This window comes from Dromaius novaehollandiae, chromosome 1, assembly GCF_036370855.1.
Source record: "Dromaius novaehollandiae isolate bDroNov1 chromosome 1, bDroNov1.hap1, whole genome shotgun sequence".
NCBI lineage: Eukaryota > Metazoa > Chordata > Aves > Casuariiformes > Dromaiidae > Dromaius > Dromaius novaehollandiae.
The window spans coordinates 191528220-191555920 of NC_088098.1; the positions used below are offsets into that span (position 1 = coordinate 191528220).

Sequence of the window (27701 nt, forward strand, 5' to 3'; positions counted from 1 at the left end):
CCCTATACCTCTCTCTCCCTGCCACAGTATTTATTCCTGAGAAACATTTGGCATCTAGCTACGTGCTAGGAATGCTAGCATACATTCAGAATATTACAAAGGTACAGACCTCACTGTCCTGAATCAGAGACAAAATTCTATTTACTTCATCCCCATCTGAGTAAGACCACAGAGATTTTAACTGGGAATTACCATCATTGGCAAGACCCACGGGAGACTGCTAATGGGTTATCATATGTAAGATGTCAGAAAGTGTAAAGCACATTGTACCAATGTGCCATAGTACCATTGTACCAATGTGCAATAGTACCATGTTCCATTTGCCCCTGAAAGAAAAGAAATCTCACTGTGATACACATAAGACGTAAGAATACTGTTAATTATAGAGGTGTTTGCCTGTGGTAAATTACACACGGTACACTTGAAATAGATCTCAGCTGCTCAAGATTTACCAGGGAAAGGCACAGGGAATAGTAGCACTTTCTGCCCTGCAAGTGAACAGCCACTACCTCTGAAAGTACACTTGCAATCTGTAGTCTCAGTAGTGCTGACAGCTGGATGCACAATGGGTGCAAATACTACAGTAATGCCCAGATCTGCTCTCCTTAGCAATACCAGTGCAAGGTAACGGGGCAACCTGCCCCATACTTCATGACAGGCTGTCTTTGCAGCAAGGTACCCCTACTTACCTCTCTCCTCACCTTTGTGCAGATGTGTATATATGGGTATCTGTTTATGTATAAATGTGTGTGTGTGCACTAAGGTGTGGATCAGCTTTCCAAAACAGCTGTTTTCATCCAGCATTTGGTCTGCCTTTGAATCAACATGTGCTGATCTCATGAGTTCAGCTGCATCTCTCCGGGAGGGCCAGGCAAAGACTTGTTACTGCGCTTCTGTAGTGCCACTGCGCAGTGCCAATAGGCTGTTTTCTGAACAGCTCCCCAAAGGCACTATGTTTTTGCCCAGATCTTAATGGTAACTAATTTTGGCCACATCTAAAATACGAATTCGAGATATTCACACAGAAGTAGCCTAATGCAGAAGCCTAACGCTGGCAATAGTGGAAGTCCCAGAAGAGAGCCCAGCCGGCATTTTCACTGCCCAGCTCCCACTGCACATGATGCAGAATAGCTGCATCACCCCTCCCTTTTCCTCTGCTGCCGGTCGAGGTCTGGTGCTTGTACAAACAGCCAGCTGCCTGTGAGACTGGTGTGACTGGCCATCCCTTAGCACGGGCTGCAGTGGCATTTTCAGGTTTGTGCGCTTGCCTGGTTTTTGAAGCGTTTCACTCCTCAGCGCGCTGAAGTCGCTTCTAGAGATACAGTGAGGCTCAGCACGAGGGATACTCCTGCATTTTGCATTTTTTCGCACCATCCTCCCCCCTCCGCCGCCCTCGGGCTGCCGCGCCGCGCCCCTCTGCGCGCCCCGGCGCGGAGCAGCGGCTCGGGCACGGCAGGCGGCCGCCGGCCCCTGCACGTTGCCTCTGTTTTCCCACCGTTTTCCGGCCCGTGCTTGTAAGTGCTGTCCAAATTTTAAGGAAAGGACAAATAAAGCGGGGAGATGGCGTCTAGCCTCGTTTCCCCCGGTCCGCTCTCCCAAATCCCGACCCCGCCGGGCACCGCGCAACCTTCCCTTAGCACCGACCCCGCCGCGGGGGCGGCCTGGGCGGGGGGCTCTGAGCCGCCGCTGCGCGCAGAGGAGCGCGGCCAGGCTGCGGGGCGCCAAGCTGCGTCCGAGCCCTGCGCGCAGCGCGCACGCCTGGAGCCGAGCGGCTTGCACGGGGCGCTCCGCAGCTTTGCCGGGTGCATGGGTGTCCTGGCAAAGTTTCTTTGGAGTCGATCGTTGTGTATTGATATTTAACGGGTCCCTCGGAGAGGGAGCCTCGCTCCGTCCTCAGACGGTCGTTCGCTCGCCCCGCGCCCTCCCCCCCCGCGGCGCTATTCCGGCGAACGCCTAACGCCGGGCGCACCGCTAAGCGCGGAGCGGGCGCAGGCGGAGGCCGCGCCGGCCGCCGGGGCAGCGCGGCGGGGAAGGCGCCCGCGGGGCGCGGAGCCCTGCGCGGAGGGGCGGTGGTGCGCGGCGCGGCCGCAGGGGGCGCCGCCGGGCAGCGCCGCCGCGGCGGGCAGGCGGCGTCCTGCGCGGGAGCGGCGCGGACGCGCAGCGGCGGGGCGGCGAGGGCAGGGCGCTGCGGCGGGGACGGCGCGGCCGCGCAGCGCCGAGCACCCGCGGCGGGAGGCGGCTCCCCGGGGCAGACATCCTCGCTGGCCCGAGGGGCAGCGGGTCGCCTGCGTGGGAACCCCCCGATTTTTGCCCGTTGCGACGCTTTTTGCCGTGGTTACCGGGTCGTTTCTCTCGTGTCCGTGCCCTGCAGCCTGCGCGCCAGCGGGAAGCATCGCGTCGGAAGGAGCTGTTACTTTTTGCAGCCGGCATGAGATTCCCCGAGGGAGCGAGGAGGTGCCACTCTGAGCCGCCGGCGGAGGATTTGCCTCTCGTCTGTTGCACCGGGGCGAGGCGGGCGGCGCGGCTCCCTTGGGCGGGGGCGATGGAGACCCTCTGACTCGGGTGTGTGTCCGACAGCGTCTCCGCGCGTGTGGCAAAGATGAAGAAAATAAAGTAAAAAAAGGGGAAAAAGTGGCTGAGATGGACGGCCGCCAGTGAAATAAAGCAAACATCTTTTAAAGGGATTTGATTTACAAAAGGAATTGAAAGGGGGTACTTCCGAGGGAGAATGTGACCTGTTACTACCGCGGAAGGAAGATGCCGGCTGTCAACGCATGCACCTAAACCAAGTAAGTTCTCGTCCACTCTGATATATTTTCCTTCTGACTCTCTGATTCCCTTCTCGTCCCTCTACAAAGAAGTCCCTAGGACGGTATGAGCTAACTTTTGCGCCGCCACAAGCACGGAGCGACTAAGACATTGGGTACCTCCTTGGTTATAACCCAGGGGAACATTAAGATCCCGTTCTTTCCCTTTGGCATACTAAATGTGTTTTTGTTTTTTCCTCTCTCCGCGGCTACCGTGGGAAGCAGCATCCCTCGGTGCCTGCGGGCGAAGCGTGACACCTGCAGGAGAGCGGCGCGCCGCGGCCGCGGGCGGGGGGTGCGCGCACGGCGCAGGGGAGCGCTCCGCGGGGGCCGCCGCTCCGCGGGGGCCGGGCAAGTTCCCTGCTGGAGGTTTGCCCCCGGGGCAAAGGGGGATTCGCCCCGGGCCGTGGTGAGGGGCCGCCCTGTGACCGCCGTCTCTGCGACGCCGCGGCAGGCTCGGGCCCCCTCCGCGGCGCTGCGGTAGCGGGAGTGTGCGTTTCAGGCGCACGGAGGCGGGGGACCCGCACCCGCGGGAGCCCGCGCTTCGCCAGCGCGGCGCCAGCCCGCTGCCGGCGGTCGCTGCCGTGCCGGGGGCGCGACTTGCGCGGGACACCGCGGCGGTCGCAGCTTTGCGCGCCCGGCCGCGGCTCGGCCCCGTGCGCGCTCAGATCCTGCCCGGAGACCTTGGGGCTGCCGAGGGGACCGGGAGGCAGGAGGAATGCGAGGCCGGTTCGAGAAAAGCGCGATGGAAAGAGCTGTGGGTAGAATGACTGCTAGGGGCAAGCAAACCGGCTGGAGGGATTTCACCTGTGCGTGGGATTTGCATTTGCAAGATCCGGAGTGTTTTGGTGACGGGACAGTTGCCGCGATCTTGTTAAAAAGAAGCAGCTGATGTTCAGGAGCCTTAAACGCTGAGGGAAAATTATACATTGCAAAAGGGCAGAATTGTAATAAAATTTCCTGCAACTGACAAGACCTGCAGCTTTGTTAACTTAGTATTTCCCCTTTTCTTACAAGGAAATGTAATTTATATACTTTTGTTTTACTGGAATCAACTGAGTGATTCCCTGTTAGCATGGCAACCAAAATTTATAGCTCTCTAAGCATGCGCCATAAACGAGATGATTCTCTCAATACTAAAACACCTTTTAGGTGGAAGTAAATAAAACCACTTTTCCATTTTCTGCCTTCCTTCCAGAGACTGGGTACGCCTCAAAAATGAATGAAAAGATGATGAAATAGAGACTACACAATGTTTTCACCAGGGAAAGAAATACAGAATGGGAAATAGTTTATTGTAAGTCCTATGTACTAAACTAACTGTCTGCAGAGCACATTTAAATCCAGTCTACTTCAAGTTTTAAATTTAATCATACTGCAGTGACATAGGGCATTTCAGTTGTTTGTATTAATTTCACCAAAGCCCAGACCTGGATAGACTAACAAAGTTATCCATGCAAAATAGCCAGATTTTCCATAAATTAACCTCATTCAAATTAGGAAGAGTTTTATGTACAGATAGAGAAGCCAAACACCAGGGTGGGACTGCTTTAGAACTGTCTTAGAACAGCAGTCTCTGCATTTACAGAAGACCTGAGTTTACAGCTCTTCTTTAGGCAAGGCTCAGGATTAGACTTTCTCCTTTCAGTACAAAACAGCCGAAACTCTCATAGCAGAGTTTGTTTTTCCTTTCTGCACTGAAAAAGCTTCTTTCTGCTTGCAGAAGGATTATGTTCCTTACTATAGTTTTTCGTGTTTTTTTCTACTGTTCAGACTTCAGAACAGATGAGAGAGTCTTTGGAAAAAGCAAAACATAAATATGTCTGTCTTTTAAATTTAACTTCAGTCACTTATTCTGATACTATATATAGTAGGCATTGCCCTTAAAATAGCTCCAGAAAGAAATTCCATTTCTTCTTATCTCATCTTATTTAGAGCCAAATACTGCTAGCTGAAATTAAAGTCAGTTGAGGTCACTCCAAATCTGGTACGATTCTGCTTATCTTCTGGAATATGCCTGCTGAAAATGTTATGTCCTGGGCAATATGGTTCCACTCCTCATGAAAGCGAATTTGCATTACTTCACTATGAACAACCCACCAACTATTTACTGGAAGATGAATGTAGAGAAAGCTATCAAGGGATTAGCTTCTCACCTTTGGATACATGTGTGTAGTGCCTCACGTAGGTGACAATTAAAAATAAGCACAACTGTTCCTCCCAGCACCTGAGATCTGTTTCCATTCTAGGACATTGTGTATTCCATCAGCTTCTTTCTGGGACATGATTCACTGGTGTGAGGTGGCAAAACGAACACGGAAAATCCTGTGCAGCATCTCTGCTCTGCTATATTGGCTATTCTGGTAATCAGTGCTATAAAGGACTGAATTCCTTTTGAAAATGGTGACCAAGTCAGCATGAGTTGTTGAAGACATGGAAAGCAACATAGAACAGGAATAAAAGTCTCTGTTACAATCTATTTCAACAAAAAGCAGACACGAACAGAGGAAGCAGTCACTGCCTTGTTCTATTCAGACTCAAACATTTAGTGACTTCATGAGCGTCAGATTTACTTACCCTTACCTTTTCTGTTCAGATCTAAGTTGTGTTGGTTTGTAGGCTGGTTACTTTTTCAAGCATAATTTTTTAAATTACCGAAAGCAGGTTGAAGGTAAAACTTTGTCTATAAATCAACTTACTGTAACCATGTTTTATGTCAGCAAACAATATTCCAGAAATAATCTGGTTTAGAAGCCCTGAATCCACTGAGGCAGATAAAAGACAGAGACTTGCCCTTACTCTGATTTCAAGTATAGTGTAGCATTTGTATAACACCAGGATCAATGGTGCCAGGATCCTCATGTCCACTGTGATTTGTTGCGGAATAAATTGTCCTGCTTAAATACATTTTATTTATTATGGTTTTATATAATAAAAACAGAGAAAGAATCAGCAAATTTAAGCTTCTTTTTGTAACAGATATCCAGGCAGAATCATTGATAAGTACATTAGCTTTCTGTCAGATTGTCGTTTGAAACTAGTAAAATACAAACACCTGGAAATAAGAGGCAATTGCTTTGCACAGTGATGTTTAGAAGGCATTTAAAGGTTTTCAGTATGCTGCACAGAAGGTAACAAATAAACCTGCTATACTAAACCATTTTCATTTGTCTTAGAGCTGGTTTTTTTGAACTTCTGTCTGGGTTTGAATTCTGAAAGTGCTTCTTTGACTTTTTACAGACGTTTATTCCTAATTTAGGTAGTGACTGGTGTGAGACAAGAACTGCAAAGAACATTGGATAAAATTTATCTTTTTTTCAGCTAAGCTATTTTCAGTGGATTGTGGGTGGAAGGGGAGACAGGAAAAGCTCCTTAAATTTTGGTGAATTTTACAAATGTCTAAGAGTTTGATCCAGTCAAATTTAACCTCTAAAGTCTATGGCAGCCTCTGCAATTTCTTGGACATTGAACCTGTGCAGGATACACTCACCAGAAAAGCTTCTCACAAGCCTGTGAATGTCAGATGAAGAACTTGGATACTATGATAATACTAAATCTGAAATGTTATGTAATGGGTAGAGGGGAACAATAGATGGAGAAAGATTTTTTTTCATTAGGTTTTCCTAGGCCAGAGATTCTAAGATTACCTAAGGGATAATTTGCACATATTGTGGAAAGCTGGGCCTCCAGTGTCTGAGGATCAAGCAGCCATTCCCCAGAAGGCAAAGGCCCTATCCTACAGTGGGTGCTTGGGTGGTCGATGGATGGCCATGCCCTGTGGTAGTGCTCCCTCTGCACTCTTTGAATCCTGCTTCAGCACATACAGGCTGGGAAAACCAGTACCAAGGGACCCTAGTGCCGGCCAGTCATGCAAGGTGCAATTGAGTTGTCCATACAAAAGTATGTCATGCCATTTTAGACTTCAGGCATCTTGCCTGATTGCTAACTGCAACTACAGTATGGCACCAGTCTCCTGTAGATCTTGTTTCGTATAGGCCAGCCTTCTGGTACGTCTGATACCCTGAACTGGTGCCTGAATTGACATTAAATACCTGTGTGTTGGCTACTGAGTGGAGCCTGTAGTCTGTCCATCTCTTGCTGAAGAGAGAAAAGCACAAGCAGAGAGTGGAGCATCCTCCGCATTTTGTAGAGCAGAACGCACATCCTCTAGAGATGCTGGTCTCTTTCTGCTAACTATGCAGCAAGACTAGGTCATCTGAGATGAGAAACCTAATGTAATCTAGGTTAGCTGAATCCCAGCTGTGCAGAGCGGGCTGTGGTAGTACAGCATAAAAGTTAAATAGGCAGAAAGGTCAGTAGTAAGATCGAAGACAAATGGTTGCTATAATCAGGCTAAAATGCAGATTAAAAAAAAAAGCACACACAAATAATGCACGTGCACTAAGCCACTGTGCCAGCTTTGAAACAATCCATAAATAACATAAACTTCCAATTGCCTGTCTGATACACACTTCTGAGAGGTTGCCAGCAACCACCTCTGCAATCTGGTTTCCTTACACAGGATTCTTCAAAACACACAGTCTTATGCAGAGTGGCAATAACTACCTAAAATGTTTGTCACTTTCCAGCTCAGTTGTCCAGGCCGATGTCCATCATAGACTGGGAGCAGCTGCCAGAAGCCCAACAGCTTCCTCTGTGCCACAGAGGTAGCAGGGATGCTTAATAACCTGGGCCATAAAGCGTGCGAGGAGCAGCAGCACAATTCTGCATCCACCCATAAGGTACTGTGGGAAGTCGGCCTGGCCCAGGAGTTTTATCATTCCTTATGAGACACAGGCATTTGGTCAGTAAGGACTTTTCTGACAGTAGATTCTGTACTAGATGGACTGGGAATTCCAATTTCTCATTTTAACCATCATTTAATCAAGGTGTTCACTCACATCACAGGACATTAGGAAACCTTGGAAAAGCAATGCAATCCTCTGTTCATCAGATTAATCAACAGGCTTTTGTCTGTCTCACTTCTGTGTTGCTTTAAATCAGGAGAAGCATGCTACAGCATGTCTTTTGAAGACAAAAGCTGAAATGTTCTCTAGCATACAGATTGTCTTTTGCAGATTACCATGTTGGTGGCAAACCTGAGTGTACTGGACTAAAAGAGATGGTGCCAAATCATTATAATCTGTATTTAAGCATTAAAACTTTTCTAAAAATAGAAATGCTTTAAATTTAGTTTCTAGTTGTTAATAAATATTGTATTTGGTGCATTGATTTGCTACTAGCATTTTCATTTAAAAAACGGAACATGCCATTGTACTTTTTGAGTACAAGAACTGACAGTAGGATGGCAGCAGAAGATATAGGACTATGCTGAGTCCGATTGAATATTCTTCCCAGAAAATGTGCATACAGTGATTTCTGTCCAAAACATTTGTGATGACAAATCCTGAAAAGATTTAAAACCAGATTTTTACACCAAAGGTCAGATCCGTTTTACCTAACCGCCACAAATGTGATTGTCTATCCTAAACCAGCCCCCTGTGTTCCTTGTGTAGTCACTGCAGAGATACAGACACCCCCAGTGGGCAAATTAGTCCATCTAATTGATACACCCAACACAGAGTGGGAGGAATCACTTTCTGCAGGTGTTCATTGTTGCTGACTGCTGTTGGACCAGGTGCCTAAGTTTCACACACTAAAATTAGGCGAGATTAATCTTATCCTAACTATGTCAAAAGAAAAGAAAAGCCACATTCAGAGAGAACAGAAAACAGAGGTCTGTTTTCTTCCAAATTATCGCAAGGTCCTATTGACCTTCATGGTACCAATGAAGGCATTATAATCATGACTAGATGAGAACAGCATGACAAATTAATTCAAATAACCTGTTGCCTGTTCTCAGATTTTTTTAAGTTTGTAGTTGGACTGGGTAGCTGAAATATACCTTGTAACAGTGCTAAGGTAAATGGGAGTGTCGACTGGCCCCTTTATAGAAAAAGGACCCACTGATCTGGGCACGCACGTCCTGCCCCATGTCGGTGAAAGACGTCTCTCCTCCCGTGTGCACGTTCTGCTTCTCGGGAGCAAGAGCAATGGAGCACAAATGGTCTCGACCTTGCCATTACTACAGTTTACCTTTTTCTGCTGAATACATAATTACAAAGGAAATTATCTTTCAGAGATGATATCATTGCTTTAATCTCTGTTCATGCAGAAATGTTTGTTATTATCAAAACACTTCAAAATAAATCCTCCTGCTAAGCTTCAGTGTTGACTGCTGCATACATCCTGCCTATCTTCCACTGGAAAAGAACTAAAATATGCCATTTGCATTTTGCTTATACTGACATTACTTTATTTTAAATTGGGAGAGACATCTACCTTTTGTTTTTAATGGTAATCACTTAAAGTGATTAGAGCTGCAATCAGCTAACAAAAGTCAATACCTTTAACTTGTTCATGCTGGCATAGTGAGTTTGTTTTTCAAATTTGATTTGTTTTATAGTACACTTGCACCTGCAAACTACTACTGTCAGTTTTAAAAACATACATTTTCCTTATGGTAGGCTTAACTATCCAGCAGATACCATACAGAGGAATTCTTTGGCTATGCATAAAACAAAACCAAAGTGCTTGTGGAATAGTTTTTCTAATTTGCATTATGCATCTTAGCTACAACATTGCCATTCAAAAGCCAACCAATAATTGCTAATCTTTTCATTCATTTAGATACTTTAATTAGATGTCTGCGTTGAAGCTAGTCTTTATAGTCAGTAGAAAGAACCTGGTGACTTTATAGGTTGACTCACTTGGCCTATCTTAAATTAGGTTAATGCCCTTTGCAGGGTGTGCATTTCTTCCCATTTGCAATAAAGGAAGATTTGGATGTCAAACCAGCCTCTGATGACCATTTTTTGTATTCCTAGGTTAGTAAAGATGAATATCACCTTTTATTTTTAAAATGTCCTTAAACAAAGTACTATTGGTACCACAGAATGATTAATAAAGCTTCATAACGCTGATATGAAGAATATATTATGACCATTGTTTTTCATCTGATTAGGAAGCCAGATCCCATGCCACTGAGGTCACATGTTGCAAATTGGTGGCATAGATAGGTATGTGTACTAAGTCCTGTGCTCTAGCTGCTCAATGATTTTTCTTGCAAAAGACCTAAGGCTTAGTACAGAGTAATTGCAAAATCATATTTTGGTCTATCCACTTACATAAAAATGTTTTATTCATGGTTGTTTAACATAGCGATCTTAACTTTGAGCATATTTGTTTATGCACTGAAGCCAGTTGTACAAAATATTGAAATGATTTGAGATGATAAAGTGTGTTTATTGCTGTGGTATCTTAATGTATAACTAAACTTCCGTATAACTCTGGGTTTTTTTTGTTTTTTGGGGTTTTTTTTAAGGATGTACTTCTTCCACAATGCTCAATACAAGGAAGCTGACCAAGGGTTCAAATCTCCCATCTTTCTCTGTTCAACTTTGTTCGGGGAGAGAGGCAGGGGACGTTCAGTGAGCTGGGTTACATTTCAGCGGTCAGGCACTAGTCCAACCCTAGGGCTCACAGTGACTCACTGAACTAACTGACAGCACACACAGGCATTTGTGGGGAATGGTTAGGATAAGAGGATTTCTCACCCATCGCCAGAGTGCTTCCTCTTCACCCACTTCTTCAAAACTACCATCGTTTAGGAACTGACTCTGCTCGCTTTAGGCCAGTCGGGAGCGTTCTTCCATTTGAAGAATTCCTTTGGGTTAACTGCAGACAGGATCTGGCTTCTTCAATCTTTATAACTCAAAAAATTGGCAATAGAATCTGGATGTATGCCTTCAGTACATTCTGTCATTGTATTTTGTTAAAGGGACCTTACTCTCATAAGGGGCCATTTATTTCCTTGCTCAGCCCTCCAAAGAAGCACCACATCGTTTTACCAGTGTCTTCTTCCTGATGTGCCTTTGTGCTTTTGCCCCTTGTTAATGTCAGATTTCCCACCCACTTGCTTGCTATGTTAAGTCCAGAAATTGTGAGTTCTTGGCAGTGCTGAGCTGGATTTCCTGAGTAAGAATTCTCCTCAGTGGTTTAATATATCACCATGCTTCTCTTAAAACCAAGGTTTTGCTGACTGGTCAGAAGGTAGAAACGGCATGAATGAGACTCCAAGGAAGTGAGAAATCCATAACATTTCCAAAAAAATGGACAAAATAGTAGCATTTTAATTTCAAGGAAGTCATATAAATGAAGGACAGCAAAGACTGTGACTTTGGTGAGAAACACTTGCTCATTGAAATAGGTCAGCTTGTGCTTACATTCTCTATGATGTCCCTATAGACAATTAGCTAACAGACATCCTCGATGGCTTCATTTCCTCTGGAAACAGTTTGGTAGACAGTGAACTGGGGCAAAATTAACACTTTTGTCATTTTAATCATTCCATTAGTGTTTTCTTGCCCAACTGCATGCTTACTCTTTTTTTTTAAGCTTTCCTCAAATCCTTTGTTCATAAACAAATGCTAAAATTAAAAGTTGCTTAAAACAATCAACAGCCTATAGTAGCAAAGCCTTATAGTCAACACAACGCACTTCATTTTACAGAGAAAAACACTACCTATACTTTGTAATTAAAGCCTTGATTCAGGAAAGTATTTAAACTTAAGTGAGTCTTGGTGTTCTAATGAAAGCAGTGCTTCATATGATGTGTGCTGCTAGGACATTCTCCTTATTGCTTTCCTCAGTATGAACATTTGCCTGAATCCAGATTTAAGGGTTATCATTGGGAAGTTCACATGAAAATTTTATATGTGATAACAAACTACACAAACACATATACAGAATCCAACATTGCTTTATGTTATGTTAAAGATGTTTCCACTATGCATATTTGCATTTTTCTTTGGGAGTGTTACCTTGATTAACAGAGATATGGCTCCATATTTGATTTTTCTCCATTCCTTTATTATAGAAGTCTAAGAAAAATCCTTTTACTTTCTGCTTTTATTATACAGTTAGCTGTCATTTAACAAGCCCATTTTTATAGCCAAATATGCTGTATTCACACACACTTTGAGCAACGAAGGGTCCTAAAATCCCACAGGCTATCTGCTGTTTAATTTATTTGACTATTTATTTATTTTTGGTATGCAACTAAAGGTTTAGAGAAATGTGGAAATCACAGGTGAATTAAAAATGATGATGATGAATAGTGGAAGTCTTTTGAAATTCCAGTACCCTAATGTGAAATTTCATAAATTCAAAACGAAACAATTGCTTCTTCTCTTGTCATATGTCAGTCACAAATGCATTTGTTCAGATGGAAGATGTCCTTTTTAAAATTTGCTCCCTTGGATGCAAGAGAATTATAATGCTTTGGAAGCTTCTTGTTTCTTTTCAATAATTTAAAAGTTTATGAAAAACATATTGGGTTTCATTCTCCACTCCAATGCAGCCAATCCAATTACAAATTGTGGAAAATTCAGTCCAAAATCTTGTTATTATTTACTATTTTAGAAAAATATGTAGGCCTAAGACATTAGTCTGTTTGCCACCATTGTTACTGTCCATGGTTACTACCCACACCTACCCTGTCAGAAGATCACTTTTCTGTTGCTCTTCGTAGACTTCATTATATTGAATCTTTGGATGGAGAGAAGCAAAGAATCTTTGACTGCTTTAAGTGTATCAATACAGTTGACAAGGGCTAAAATCTCACTGCATCTGCGAATAAGAATTCCTGTATCCTTTTGTTGCTGGGAAATGAATTGCAAGAATGAAAATTAGGCAGGCTACCATACCTGGTATTTTAAACCAAATCTCTCTCTCTCTCCTTTTTTTTTTTTTTTTTTTTTTTTTAATTAAAACATTCAGGAACCATTCTCAACAGTTTTTGATAGCATTGCCACAAAACTGATCACCAGTTCATGACTATAGCTCATCAGAGAAAAAAGTCAGTCTTCAAAGTCACTATTTGGATAGTGATTGTAATCAGAAGTTTGGGTTTCTTCAATATATTCAAGCCCTTATTCGCATTTCCATTAAATCACATATACTTATTTAATTGTATGTAAGGTAACACAGTTTTGTTTTAATGTTTTATCATTTTGTTAAGTATGCAACTAAAAGCTGAATTATGAAGAAATCATCAAGATTTTTGTACAGTTTCCTCAACCTTGCATAACACTTTATGACATTGCAATAATGCTCCAGAGTAATACCACAAAATGCTGTAATAGAGATGATTTCCGATGTGGCGATTCCATTACCAAGTTTTATAGGAAATGTAAAAAATACTATATTTTTATAATTTTAAAGGAAATAGTATCATCTATATCCATAATCTGAGAGATTTACAGATTTATGGATACCCGAATTATACTTTGTAACAAAATAAGTTTATACATATTTGTATTTCTGCATGCATATGTATGTGTACACACACATATATCTATATATTCACACACAAAAAGAGGGCACATATGAAAAAGGGGACACATTCACATGCATATATATATATTTATAGGCACATATGAGTATATCTGTCTATGCACATCCCTTGTGCTGAGACACATTAAAGGTAAATCTATGCCCTTGCGAGTGAAAGAGAAGAACAGGACTATAGCCCATTAAAATGTTCATCTTATGTGTGTACACACAGAGATTTATCTGCATCTCATTAGCTGGGAACATTTAACACTCTGTGTACTTGCTTATATGATAAAAACTGTAAGGGTTTGAGTCTGCTTCTTGACCAGGTAGGGCTTATTTCCCACCCTAAACTAATAAGGGTTATAAATTTAACTTCAAAGGAAGCCTATTGGGACAGTGGACATTTGTAGAGGTCCAGAGACTGTTCCTTTCTGCACAAGTTTAGAAACTCCCAGCAGATGGAGGATTAATTAAAAGCTGGCGACCTTGGGGTGCTGAGCTGTGCTCACTTAGCCACAGCTCCTACCAAGGATTTTTTTCCCCTGTCTGGTAGCAAATACACTTTGCCTCGGACTGAGACAGTATCTTTTACTTAATTTGTTATCCAGAAAGATTTTTTTTTTTTAGACTTTAATGTAGAAAAATTAGCTCATCGGTTTAAAAGAACAGCAGACTATTAATCACATTCATCTAAGTCTAACAATAACATCTTTAAGTGTTTGATCCTCAGATGAACTGTACATGGCAGCTGTCAGGGAAAGCTTCTGAAAGGAGGCAAGACACCCTGCTGCTATGCGGCTTCAAAAATTCCTCCAGAAACCTGCTTCTGACATTAGACACCATAACGTGCATCATAGGAAAACAAAAGGTGGCTGCCCCTGCAGGATCCTGCTGGCTGTTTCACAAAGAGGTATTACAATGGCCGAAGCCTTGGAGCCAACCGTATTTTCTAATCTCCTGAACTCAGGTGTAAGAAGCATTAAGACAACACAGGAAGACAATACAGACAATGAAAAAGGGGATTTTAGAGTAAGCGGTGTATATTGTCTAAGCTAATCTAGGAAAAGCAGTCTGATCTCCCAGTTTCAGGCCTTTTATGACATGGTACGTGAATATGGTCCTTGTCCATTGGTTCAGAAAAACAGTTACTTGAATTATCTGATAAATCACCCTTGTTGGCTTGGACAGGAAATGCATAACGAATATTCCATCATCTTTTCTTAAACCTCTTGATCTTTTCCTTACTCACCTGCCTATAAAACACTGAATATGAGGCCTGTTTTTTGTCTGGGCCTATAATGTAGTTGCACAGATTGACTGTATAAGGGGCCAGAGGAGACAAAGACAGCTAATCCCTTTGACTCCCTATAACCATATTTGAGTTCATCACAAACTGATACTTAGCAATTACTTTTCAGATCTTGAGTTTATGTGCTTAAAAAAAAATTTCAAAGTTTTGGAAACTGCTGCACAGGAAAATTAGATGACTGTAATTCATTAATCATTAGTTTCTAGCATTAATAGATAACCTATCATATTCCTTTGAGTGCTAGCTAATAACTCATGCAGTGGAACTGGTAACTTTCCAAATCAAAAAGGGTAAATGCTAATACCAAGAAAAAATGAATAAAATTCAAGGATATTTCTTGGGCTGCCAGGTTATAAACAGAGTTGATAGCCAAAAGCTATAGATAAAATAGAACTGCTAGTTCAAGTGAATTCAAAAGCAGCTTTTCTGAATAAGAGAGATAAAATGCAGACCTATTTTTCATGAGGTCCGTAAAGCGGGCTCTTTTCTTCATTGGGTAGTTGGTGTTCACAGACATGTCTTCTTGGTGTATTTTTCTCTTTTATTATTCTACAGCTTATCTCCTTATTACTTATAATTATATATTCCATTTTAACCATTAAGATTATTTTACTGTGTCATATTGAAGAAGAGACGTGAGCTCTGTTCCAGTGCTGGAACACAAACAGACTGGGCGGGGGAATGGGACTCAGTCACTGTCCTTCAGCTCTCTAAACCTTTACTACCAATGGGAAGGAGCAGAACAGCCCTCTTCACGGGCAAATCATATCCCAGAGGCTGAAACAACCTCTGAAAGGCCTGTGGTGTGTCAAAAAACCTAAGTAACCCTAGCTTAATATCTCTAGACTGCTGATGGTGAATTCTGCTCCTAATCAGAGGGCTAGAGTTGCAAGAAAGAGTGACAAGTGCAATCCTCATCTCTCCCATTTCTCTCCTTTGCCTTTCTGGGATTCAGTATCTGTAACAAACATGACTGAACTAAAAGAAATAGATACAAGCACCCTCAAGTGCCGTATGCTACCATAAAAACAGAAGAGGACATTTCCAAAATACTTTTATAACTTTTTAGTAAATACAAAAAAGAAAAATGAAAGGGAGTCGCTACAGAATTAAAGGTGTAAAATGGATTAGAGAAGAGAACAGAAAGCAGTAGTAATTAAGATTGATTTAAAAGATGGTTTAACTGTACAATTCCAAAAGATTAAGAGATTGTTTAAATACAAACCACAGTATAGGAGGAAGCACACCAGGGAAAAGACAAGTACAGAAGAGATTTTGAAGAGGTTTTGAGAGCAGATAAAACCATGATTTGCTGAGGAGGGAAGAGGTGGCTTGAAGTAGAGGATTAAAAGATTGAATAGTGCAGTAGAGGCAGAGCACAGTGAGCCAAAAAACTAACAAAAGGACTCTCTCTCTCATCTCTCATCACTAATGCAGATGACAGTGCAATGAGTAGTAGTAATTTGAGAAATACTTTTCAGGATGTACAGTAACCTGAGCTACTGAACTGCATTTGTAATATAGTAATGTTGCATCACATACACACATGCGTGCCTTCATAGCTCTCTGAACTACGGTATTTGGCATATTTAAACAGAAATCCTAGGTTTATGAACTAATTTATAGTTCCTTTAACCCCCGTCCTGCAAAGATTCATTCCATGCACTGTGAGTGACCTCCTACCCAGCTAAGTCAAAATTTGTTTTGCCACTGACTTCAGCTGTGACATTACCTCTTCCACTGAATAGTCCTAAGGCCTTCAGTATTTTAGGAGGAGTCAAGATTGAAAGAGACTACAAATGGTGGGACAGGCTGCCTTATCGGAGCGTTGGCAATTGAGGATGGAACATTTTACCATAGATCATCCTGAAGATTTTGTATGGAAAAAAATCAAAGGGTACATGAGAATGTACTTAAAGTTGCCTGGGAAAGCAGAGAGAAAAACAAATTGTGATGATATCACTGGAGCCTTAAATAACATTATCTGAGTGACACCAGTTTCCAAAAGTCAGCTATATAGTATCATGGATATAATTGCTGAAAGGCAGCAGTCTTGGCAGTTGTTGAGAACCAAATGAATTATACATCTGAGTGATACAAAAATCCAAATGGTCTTTAATTCTCAAAATAGTTTCTAGTTGTTGAATAAGAAGCAACACAGACTAAGATCTGCCCTGAGTCTTGGCAGTCAAGCATGAGCAACTCCAAACAGAAAAGGAGTTAGAAATCTTTTAAAATGAACGGGTTCCTCTTTAACAGATAGATGAAGCTGGGCAAAGGAAATAAGTATTTTTCAAATAAAATCAATTCACAGAATCATAGAATGTTTGAAGTTGGGAGGGACCTTTAGAGGTTAGCTAGGCCCACCCATCTGCTCAAGAAGGGTCACCTAAAGCAGGTAGCCTAGGACCTTGTCCAGGTGACTTTTGAATATTTTCAAGGGTGGAATCTCCACAACCTCTCTGGGCAACCTGTTCCAGTGCTCAGTCACCCTCAGAGTAAAAAAGTTCTCTCTTAGACTTAGATGGAGCTTCCTATGATTCAGTTTGTGCCTGTTTCCTTTTGTCCTGTCACTAGGGAACCACTGAGAAGAGTCTGTCTCTGTCTTCTTTACTCCCTCCCTTCAGATATTGAAACACATCACTAAAATCCCCCTCAGTTTCCCTTTCTCCAGGCTGAACAGTCCCAGCTCTCTCAGCCTTTTCTCATAGGAGAGATGCTCCAGTCCCTTAATCATCTCAGTGACATCTCTCTTGTACTGGGGAGTTCAGCACTGGACCCAGTGCTCTGGGTGTAGCCTCACCAGGGCTGAGTAGAGGGCAAGGATCATCTCCCTCGACCCGCTGGCAATGTTCTGCCTAATGCAGCTCAGGATACCATTGGCCTTCTGGTCCACAAGGGCATATTGCTGGCTCATGGTCAACTTGTCCACCAGGACTCCCAGGTCCTACTTTGCAGAACTGCTTTCCAGCAGGTCAGCCCCCAGCCTGTACTGGTGCATAGGATTATTCCTCCCTAGGTGCAGGACCCTGCACTTCCCTTTGTTAAACTTCATGAGGTTCCTCTCTGCCCATCTCTCCAGCCTGTGGAGGTCCCTCTGAATGGCAGCACAGCCCTCTGGTGTATCAGCCATTCCTCCCAGTTCTGTATAATCAGCAAAACTGCTGAGGCTCACCCAGTATTGATAGACCCCGTATTAACCGTTGCAGTACACTGCTACAGCTACAGGCCTCCAACTAGACTTTGTGCCACTGATCACAGCCCTCTGAGCTCTGCCTTTCAGCCGCTTCTCAAGCCACCACACTGTCTGCTCATCTAGCCCTCATCTGAGCTTCCTATGAGCAAGTTATGGGAGATAGTATCAAAAGCCTTACTGAAGTCAAGGTAGGCAACATCCACTGCTCTCTGCTCATTTACCCAGCCAGTCATTCCATCATAGAAGGTATCAGCTTGGTTAAGTGTGATTTCCCCTTTGTGAATCCATGCTGACTACTCCTGATGACCTTTTTATCCTTCCTGTGCCTGGAAATGATGTCCAAAATGAGCTGCTCCATCACTTTTCCAGGGATCAAAATGAGGCTGACTGGCCTGTAGTTCCATGGGTCCTCCTTCTTGCCCTTTCTGAAAACAGGAATTACATTTGCTTTTTCCAGTCCTCAAGCACGTCTCCTGATCTCCATGACCTTTCAAAGATGATTAAGAGTGGCCTAGCAATGACATCGATCAGCTTCCTCAGCACTCGTGGGTGCATCCCATCAGGGCTCATGGAGTTGTGGATGTCCAGTTTGCTTAAGTGATCCCTAACCCAATCCTCCTCTACCCAAGGAAAGTCTTCCTTTATCCGAATTTCTCTCTGGTCTCTGAGGCCTTGGATTTCTGAAGGACAGTCTTACCAGTAAAGACTGAAGCAAAGAAGGCATTCAGTATCCCTGCCTTCCCTGTATCCTTCATCACTAGGGCTACTGCCCCATTTCACAGTGGGTCCACAGCTCCCCTAGCCTTCCTTTTGCTTTCACTTTCAAAATCAAAGTGTCCTATTTCACGTGTCAACTGTTCTTGATATTTTGCATTTTTCAAACTGCTGCAAAATGTTGCTGCTACTTCTTTGTAGGGAAGTGTTGATTTTTCAGGTTAATGGTATGTAAATCTCAATACTTTGGCAATAGAACAAACTCACACAGTGAACAATAAGCTATGGTGGGTTAAAACTTGGGAGATAATAACTAATTTCCTGAAATGAAGAGAATTGCCCGTGTTGAAGGTAATATAAGTTTTTCAACTAACTTTACTGTAGTCACAGCCTTACTGCATCTGATCAAATCCCTTCAAGCCTAGTAGTTTGTGTTTGAAAGTGGCTAAAAGCATATTTCTAGGTTGGAGTACAGTAATAGAGGAAGTATATACAATCTTTTCTCATAGTACTCTCCCAGATTCTGACTGCTTCAAGCTCAGGATCTTTCTTGACCAGACATGGTTTCTATGTGTTTGGTAATCCTCAGTGGATTTTTCTTTCATGAACTCATCCAGTCTTCTGTGTAACCCATCTGCACTTTTAGCATCTACCAAATCCTTCAGCAGTGAATTCCAGAAGTCACCGAATGAAGACTCACCAGCTCCTGTTTGTCTTGAACCTGGCTCCTGCTGCCTTCATTTGATAGCTCCTAGAGCTAGTACCTGAAGAGACAGTGAACAGTCAATTCTAATCTGTCCTGTTCTTACCACCCATAATTACACAGATCTATATTACATCTTCCATTCATCACTCTTTTACAGACTGAACAGTTCTAACTTAGTCATTCCAATTTTGGAAGCTTTTCTGTAAGTTTAAGCATCCCGTTGCTGTTCTCTGAATGTTTTCCAGTACTACTAGCTCCCTTTTGAGATGAGGAGACCAGAAATGTGTGTTCAATCCTTTGTCACTCTGAACCCAAAGACACACATACATTCCCATTAGTATGAGTGAAGCAAATTCTGTTTGACAGAAAATGGACATATTAGATGGAGAAAAGTCTTCTTATCTTTTGGAAACTCTCACTCCAAATTCTTTGCTTTGCCCCCTGTTTTATAACTCCTTCAATAATAAAGCAAGAGTTACAGAACATTATATTTTTCTTTTTCCTGTAGCCAACTTGGTAGCTGAGACATGTGGGAATGTAACTGGTCATGACTCATTTAAGCTTAGACAAGAAAGAAAGATTTATCAAATAACTTATTTTGTTTATGGAAGACTATGTCAATGCTGGGAACATAACTTTCGTTCTTCTGTTTGGAATGAAGATCAAACAGCTCTGTAAAACCTGAATCATTATCTTCTGGAAGTGCTTGCTAATACTAGTAATCAGTTGTTTTAATTCCTATACATGTATTAAAATTCTGCTTATTACTCACTGCAGCATATGCATCTAAGGTAAATTGTAGAAGGACTTTCATTATTCACTTGAGCTTTCACTGTTTTTTTCACTCTAATGATTCTCTACCCAGCTGAACTTGTCATTTTGAATTTGTTAAAAACACATCTCAGTCAGGCCTGAGCAATTACAGAGTTTAAGAGAATAGGAATTCACTGACTCATTTAATACTGAGAATAAGAACAAGGAGACTACCCACTGAGCCATTCAGAATCCACAGTTCTTTTCTGTGTTTTACACTCTAATTACGTGTATCACAAAGTTACAATCCCTCTTCTTCCTCAAACTTGAAGTGTAATTTCAGTATACATTTTTCCCTTCAAGTAATCCAAGGAAAATGTATTACTTACTCCTCCTCTGTTGGCATTGACCAAAACATAATCCAGCCACGTGCCAGAGAGGTTCTGATTTTCATCAGACTAGTATTTGACAACTTTGCACATGCAAAAGTTCAGTAACACCATCTTTGTTATTACATGTGAACAGCCAAAGTACAGGGAAGGCTAGGAGGGCCAAAGCCACACACGGAACTATTTTCAAACTTTCAGGAATACTATTAACCTTGGAAATGTTTTGCTGTCTACCTTTACCACCCAGCTTTATAATACAGTTTTTAATTACAAACAATACAAAAATTCTATGATTCTGTTATGGATATCTGTGGCATAATGTTAGAGATGATAATCTTATAACCTTATATTCCATGATCAGTAACTCCAATAACTGCTATATGATTTGAAAATAGCCTTTGTGGTTTTCATTTTGTGTTGTGTTGCAGAGTTCTTTTCTTATCCCTTGACTGCAAAACTTATTCTGGTTTTGATGTGTTTTGATCCAAGATTTAAATACTCACTTGATCCCAGTAGTGCCCAGTGTCTTGTTCTTTGTTGATATAGGCCATGCTGTTTGACAACACATCTCCATGCAAAGAGCTAGGAACATCACACATTTGTGTTGCTCTTTCAGAAAGAAAAAAGTGCTGCCTGCAATGGAACAGTCTTACTTCTGCTAAAAATCTTGACAGTGACACAAGATGCCACGGATAAGTTTTAGTCGTGCTTCATTTGTAGAAAAAGATGATGAAAATAAAAAAGAAAAGGCAACACATACAAATGCAGCATCTTTGAGGTCCCTTAGTTTTCTCTATTGGGTATCAGTGATGGATAAAGCTTACTGTTACAAGTGGCCAACTCTGGTTACAGGACCCAGGGGGTCCCTCTACTTCCAACCCAATGGATGAGAGGGTACAGTTAACATGTTCCCAGGTCCAGCCCATAGCCACGCTGAGCATGTCTTCCTGAGAGACACTCGTGAACACACACACACACACACACACGCACTCATACAAACTGCGAACATGGTTGACCGCACAGATCCACCGAGGCAGAACATAGTGCTTTTACCAGCCTCGCAAAAACACCCAGCACCCACACGACCATGAACAGTCCTGAAGGCTTAACCCTGTTCCTCCTCTATACATGGGTCCCACTAGCAGCTTGCCTTAGGCGCTCAGAGTATCCAGTAGCTGGACTGGATCACCTGGTCACCAGTTGCTGTCACATGGACGTGTGAGACCCTGGAGCTCATGGTCCCACTCCAATAGCTGGTACTCAAGCCTCTCATGATGCTCACTTGCTAGTCCAGACTGAAGTTTGCTAGCATTCACACCCACCCTCAGCACAGCGAGTACACCCACACAGGAGATAGTTAGAAATAGGATTTAATGAGAAGGTAGGGCAGACTGTGGTGATCGAGCACAGGGCTCAGTCGGACAAATGTAATGACCAGCAACTTGTTTATACTTGACGAGCTCCTTTTATCCCTTTCTCCCTTTACTTTCTTATGCTTGTTCCTCTCAGTCCACCATGATCCCTCCCTTTCCCTGCCTTTCACCCTTCCCCTAAACATCCCATAATGCTTTGTACATCCTCAAATCCTCTTGGAACATCCCATAATAAGTTTTACACAATCCCAGCATTCTCTTCCCCCTGCATCCTATAAGAAGTCCTATACCCCTGTAGGCATTAACCACCTCTAGTTTGCATGGCTTTCTAGGGAGACAGTTTCCTTCCTCAGCTCCTTGTATGAAGGTGTGAAACTCTCTTAAACAATGGTTGAGTCATTTCCCTTTGATGGTCCCCCGGAGCAGCCGAGTCAGGGTGCTCCCTTCTCACCTGGAGGTTACTGGGGTTCCTCCACCTGATGCAGTTTCTCTGATCCTCATGGGTCTCTGTGTTTACTGTGATTACCCTTTAATCAGATAACCTAACACTTAACTATCTTCATGGTTAAACTATTTAATGAGCCTATTTCTTACCAGTCATCACAGTGGGTAATTTCAGCCTTTTAGTTATCACTATCAGAACTCTTGAAATCCCATTATGCTTCATACCATATTTGAATAAAATTGGCTCACTAAAACTGGACAACCTGACAGCAAATCATCATGGAGGAAAGACAAACTAAAAGAGTGCAAAGCAGAACAAAGTTGCTAGATTTTGTCCTTTCTCCTTCATGCTGATGCCTTTGTCATTGTTTTCTTCGCTGTGCCAGGATGCCAAAGTGACAATAGGACATACCTTGCCTTTTCTTGGCAGTTTTGGGAGGTAGGCAAATAAGTAGTTCTGCACTGTGGCTCAGTATGTAAGAAATCCAGTGTCACTGTTTGCTTTTAGTGTACATTACAGTAAGAGCTAATACTGTGCTCTTCAGCTTCCTGGGCAGAAGAGAACATGTGGGCCGTTCATACCCTGGATTCTTGTAACTTAATGTGATGTCTTCCCTGATCCAGTCAAGTAATTCGAAGTGTCTCTGTGCAGCTGATGCATCCAAGGTTATTTTATAAAGTCTTGGTTTTCCTGGATAAGTCTTAATCCCTGGTTCTTTGCTTTCTCTTTTGCTGAATCCAGGTTCCTTGGAAAGGCATTTGCTACTTCATCGTTTAAAATCCTTGTGATCATTTATTAAAATTCATCATTCCTGTTGTGGTGACAGCTACAGACTCCGGCTAGGGCTCTGCTGAGCCTCAGGCTAATCTAATGCTTGACCCACTGAACTCAGGATATTAGTTCGTAAATAGCTTTCCTCACATTAGCTCTTAGTGTTTCTACAGTCAAGAGCTCTTATTTCTGATTAACCAGTTTCTCCTTTTTCTCCTTGATGTCATTGTATTTCTCTGCCATGGTCCAAAGCAGATGTTATTTACCTTGAAGAATCACATTTCGTAATGGCATGGTTATTATTAACAGTAATGACAATATGACAGTGATCAGTCACACACTGGCTAGATTTTATTTAGTTCTACAAAGATGAAGAACAAAATAGACATCCAGATTTTTAATTATTCATTAGAGTAAAATACTAAGCATATTGCCATTTGAAGTATGATCATCATGAAAAGTATTTATACATACATTTTAGAAGTAATTGCCAACAGAAGTGATTATCTTGTATATGAGAGTTAACATAAATGTATTATCTTGAGAACTGAGAGTGAATCATAAACTAGCAGCATCCAGGAGAAGATAGCAATCCCATCAGCTGGCCCAGATACACTTTTGTGCTCCATCAGTGGAGCCAGAAGCGCAGCTAATGGAAGAACAAACCCCGAAGACAGGCAGCACTATTGGAAATATATTCCCAAGCATGGCATCTGGATGTTGCAGCTGCCAAATATTGCCTGTTTATACTCATCATAAATGTTAACTCTCTCACTAGAAGGGAAAACGGCAGGACAGAACAATAGAATTCATAGCAATGGGAGAACATGGTAGTGATTCAGCCTTCTGAAATGGAGTGCTTACGTTAAGGGAGATGAGGCCGTACTTCATTCTCATCACCACGCTTTGCACTTACGAGTTGTAGCTAATAATTATTGTCTTGGAGAAAAATGATCATACTTTATAAAGGGACATACAAATTGCAAATGAGCATGGTTGAATTTCACATTTCACTTACCTGATTATAACAAGAAAAATACCTAAAAGAAGAGTAATGCTATGGTTTTGTCATAATGCTTTTAGTGTATAGTAGAAAGAGTTAAGAACTAAGAGACAATATAGATCAAAAATATTGCCAAAAATTCATTCCAAACCAGAGACTGTACTAGACTTATAGCAGTGAACTGTGTGATAAAACATGGTAGTATGTAGGTGGCATCAGCTGTGCAATTCATATCCAGTAAATTCTATTCCACTTTTGTTTAAGAAAGAAGGATACTTTCAGTGGCAAAATAAATGTTACTGTGTAACCAAGGGGTGAGCTTTTAGAAATGGTGCTATATTGCTTATTATTAATAGCCAGAGAAACTAACATTAAAAGATTATTTAGAGACAGAATTGCTAGACCTTTCAACCCAAGACCAATTTAAATGTGCAGAAAAAATAGCAAGTGGTGATAACAAGCTTAAAAAGATACATGGCTTTATTTGAAAATAATAACATCCATACTGTTCAGATGAGTAATAGTAAGTCCCTGCACACACCTGCAAATGCCATTGAAAATTTTCCTAAATAATTGCTTAAGAAAGATGCTGTCCTCTGCATTTGATAACACCCAAATAGCTTTAGAGAAGAGATTCATTTTGTGCAGAGCTTCCTTTTATTAACAATTGTTATAGAAAAAAGGCATTTTTCTTGCATCAACAGATGCAGCTTTCAGTAACTGACTTTGAGTCTATCTCTGGACATTTTAACTTAATCTTTAGAAGCTGTTTAGATGTTTCATAAGACAAAAGCAGTTGGTCTGTAATTTTGAAAAGCTCTGTGCGCTGGGCAGGGCAAAGATGAAGTAACCACATAACATTTTAAAACTTTTTGTTTAATTACCTCAACGTACTGCAGCATGTACAAATACAATGAAATATACATACATGTCCACAGTAGTACAGCACTTTAGTCACTTAAGAGTAAAATATCGTTCTTTAAAATGGGTTCCCCGCTCATTCTTTTCTCAGTCGCAGTGAGTGTTCTCATATGGGCATGAACAGTCATATCAAACTGTCCACACAAGTTTCAGACTTTGATGACTTCAATTAAAATTGGTCTTTGCTGGTAAAGTGATAGAGAACATCAGCTGCTATACAACAGGGATGGGGAAAAAGTAACTACCAGCATTGTAGGGAACAGAACAAATGAACAAACAAACATTTAAATATCTGCAATTGTATGGACATCTACTTAGGCATTTCGAGCATCTGATTATGGCGCAGTGAGTGCCAGATAGCCTCCAAAAATTCTTCCCATTGAATTTATCCAAAGATTCCTTCTTCTTTACTATTACTTGGAGTCTATGAGTCACGTGGAATTTCTTTGGTGCTGCAATTATCCAGCAGAAAATCAATGGCTCCAAATGTGAACACTTGGAAAGTAGTCTATGATGCAAAGGAAAGAAAAAAAATGTATAAGTTTAATTTCCCACTTTCCTATTTCTCATCTGACCTAAAATCTAGCAAGACTGCTCACTCTGTTTTGGTTGCATTAAATAAAAGGAAATTGTCGTAATCTGGTGAGAAATCATTTTTTCACAAGTGGGTGTTTCTTCATTATTATTTGTTCAAAAGTTAATTTGAATTTTCTTTGAGCTTATATTATGACCTCAATTCAGTTCAATTTCTGTGAAAGTCTTGTGTGACTGAGCCTTATTGTCCTGAATTCTCAAAGACAGTAGACATAAAACCAGTTCTCCACAGACATTCCTGACTAGGAGCTATGTTCGTTTTATCAAGGAAGAGAGACAATACCCTCTGACCACAAGAAGTATATTTACAAAAAGCATGCCTGCAACTCTGTCTGTGTTGCTAATGACAGATGTTTAGCTAAACCATTCTTAAAATACATTCAATGAGGGTGACTCTTCACCCTTTCCTTCATTATACTTACAATTAGAAACTTTTTCTTTACTCTCAGAAGTTGAAATGAATAATTCAAAGAAGAGAATAAATAGTGAACAAAATGTGTGAGTGTACATGTTCAAAAATTGATACATTTAAGATAATTACTACCATATACATAGATTTTCTGCAGACAGGCTGAGAGGTCAGTGGAGACTCTTAGAAACTTTCTACTGTGCTGTAATGGTAATACTGTGTCTCTCATTGTGGAAGCATTCTATATGTGAGTCTAAAAGGAATTTTAAAATATATCAATTTTAGTAGATATTATTTCTTGAGCCTTTAAAATATTTTTAAATTGGATAAAAGCAGAGCTGTTGTACTAGTTCAGTATGCCTATGTGCAGTGGCGACATATGTACAAGCAGGTCCAATGGCTTCATCCTAAACCTATTCTAACCTATAAATATTGACTTCACTTTGAGTTTTGAATCAGGTCACTTCACAATTTCTTCCTTAAATTACGTAAGGGCAATATTGGACATTATTCCCCAAAAAGGAATGAGAATAATACCTTTTCTGTATGCAGCACTTTTCCCTGGTAAATCAATTTCACAATCCTTATTCTCCAAATGAGTCACTGGGTGAGGTGACTCACCCAATCTCGCCAAACTGTATCTTGAATTCCAGCCCAGTACTTTGCTCACCAGGTAACTGAACAGAGTTATAGCTATTCTGATGTCTTTTGTTCCCCTTCTTAAAAGCCTCTCTTAAGCACATATTACATAATCACGATCAGACTTCATACTGATGCAATAAGAATTGTGACTATACATATGTGTATATATAGTTCTGTAATGTGGGTCTGCATTCATGAGTTGTCTCAATCAATCTTACAATATCTATAAATATCTAGATCATTTTGTCCTTTTGAATGGACACGAGGGAGGGATGAACCATTCCTCTGGAACTGCATATTTGTCTTTCTGAAACAAGAGCTTGGAGTTCATTCACGTGCATGGTGAACTCAAAGGTTCGTTCACTTTTAATAACACAGGAAGAAATAAGTGAAAAAAATATTAATGCAATCTGTAAGTTAAAAATTCCCTAAAAAATATTATTAGAGAGGTAAAAGTTAGATGCACTGAATACAGATTTAATTCCTTTTAATAGGCTACATTGTTTGCATTTCAAATGGAATTTGCTTTTCAGTTACATTAAAAGTTACCTTATACTATGGCCCTGTAATAAAAGAAACCTCAGCATATGCAGGAGGAAATTCTTCTTGGATTACTTTACATTTAAGATGCTGCTCTTGGCATTTAAGGATCTGAAAATGTGACACACTTTTCTTGACATCCAGTACATAATTTTGTGGCTAAATTCTGGCATGTATTACTCAGTTCCCTTTCCGTCTTTTTTTTTTTTTTTTCTTTTCAAGATGTGGTGAACAAGGAGTAGTGTAAAAGCAAACCAGTAAAACAGATAAGTAAATTTAGGCAACAAAATGTCTTGAAATAACAGTCACAGAATCACAGAATGGCTGAGGTTGGAGTTGGAAGGGACCTCTGGAGATCATCTGGTCCAACCTCCCTGCTCAAGCTACAGAAGGTTGTCAGGAGCATGTCCAGTCTGGTTCTGCGTAACTCCAAGGATGGAGACAGCACAGCCTCTCTGGACTACCTGTTCCAGTGTTCAACTGCCCTCGCAGTAAAAAAGTGTCTCCTTAGAGCTCTTTAGAGCATCGCTTCATGTAAAGTGGTGCAACTCAACGGAAGATGATCTCTCTTTAATAAGCCAAGCACATTCATTTTTTTATATTACTACCCTGTGCATTCACAACATTATTCGTAATGTGTAGGGTGAATCCCTGAGAGTATGTTTAAATCCCATTAAAGTCACACACTCCTGCTGTTTGTGCGTGCAGGGTCGGGCGGTAGCGAGGCAGAG

General features: G+C 41.5%; 1 protein-coding gene across 1 annotated transcript in view; it reads left to right on the forward strand.

Moving 5' to 3' along the window:
- The first annotated feature begins 2093 nt into the window (after positions 1 to 2093).
- Positions 2094 to 27701, forward strand: part of TRPC4 (transient receptor potential cation channel subfamily C member 4) — a 144151-nt gene continuing 118543 nt past the window's right edge. The window contains exon 1 of the mRNA XM_026108354.2: positions 2094 to 2789. The gene's annotated coding sequence lies outside the window, so the exon portion shown is untranslated. The remainder of the gene's footprint in view (positions 2790 to 27701) is intronic.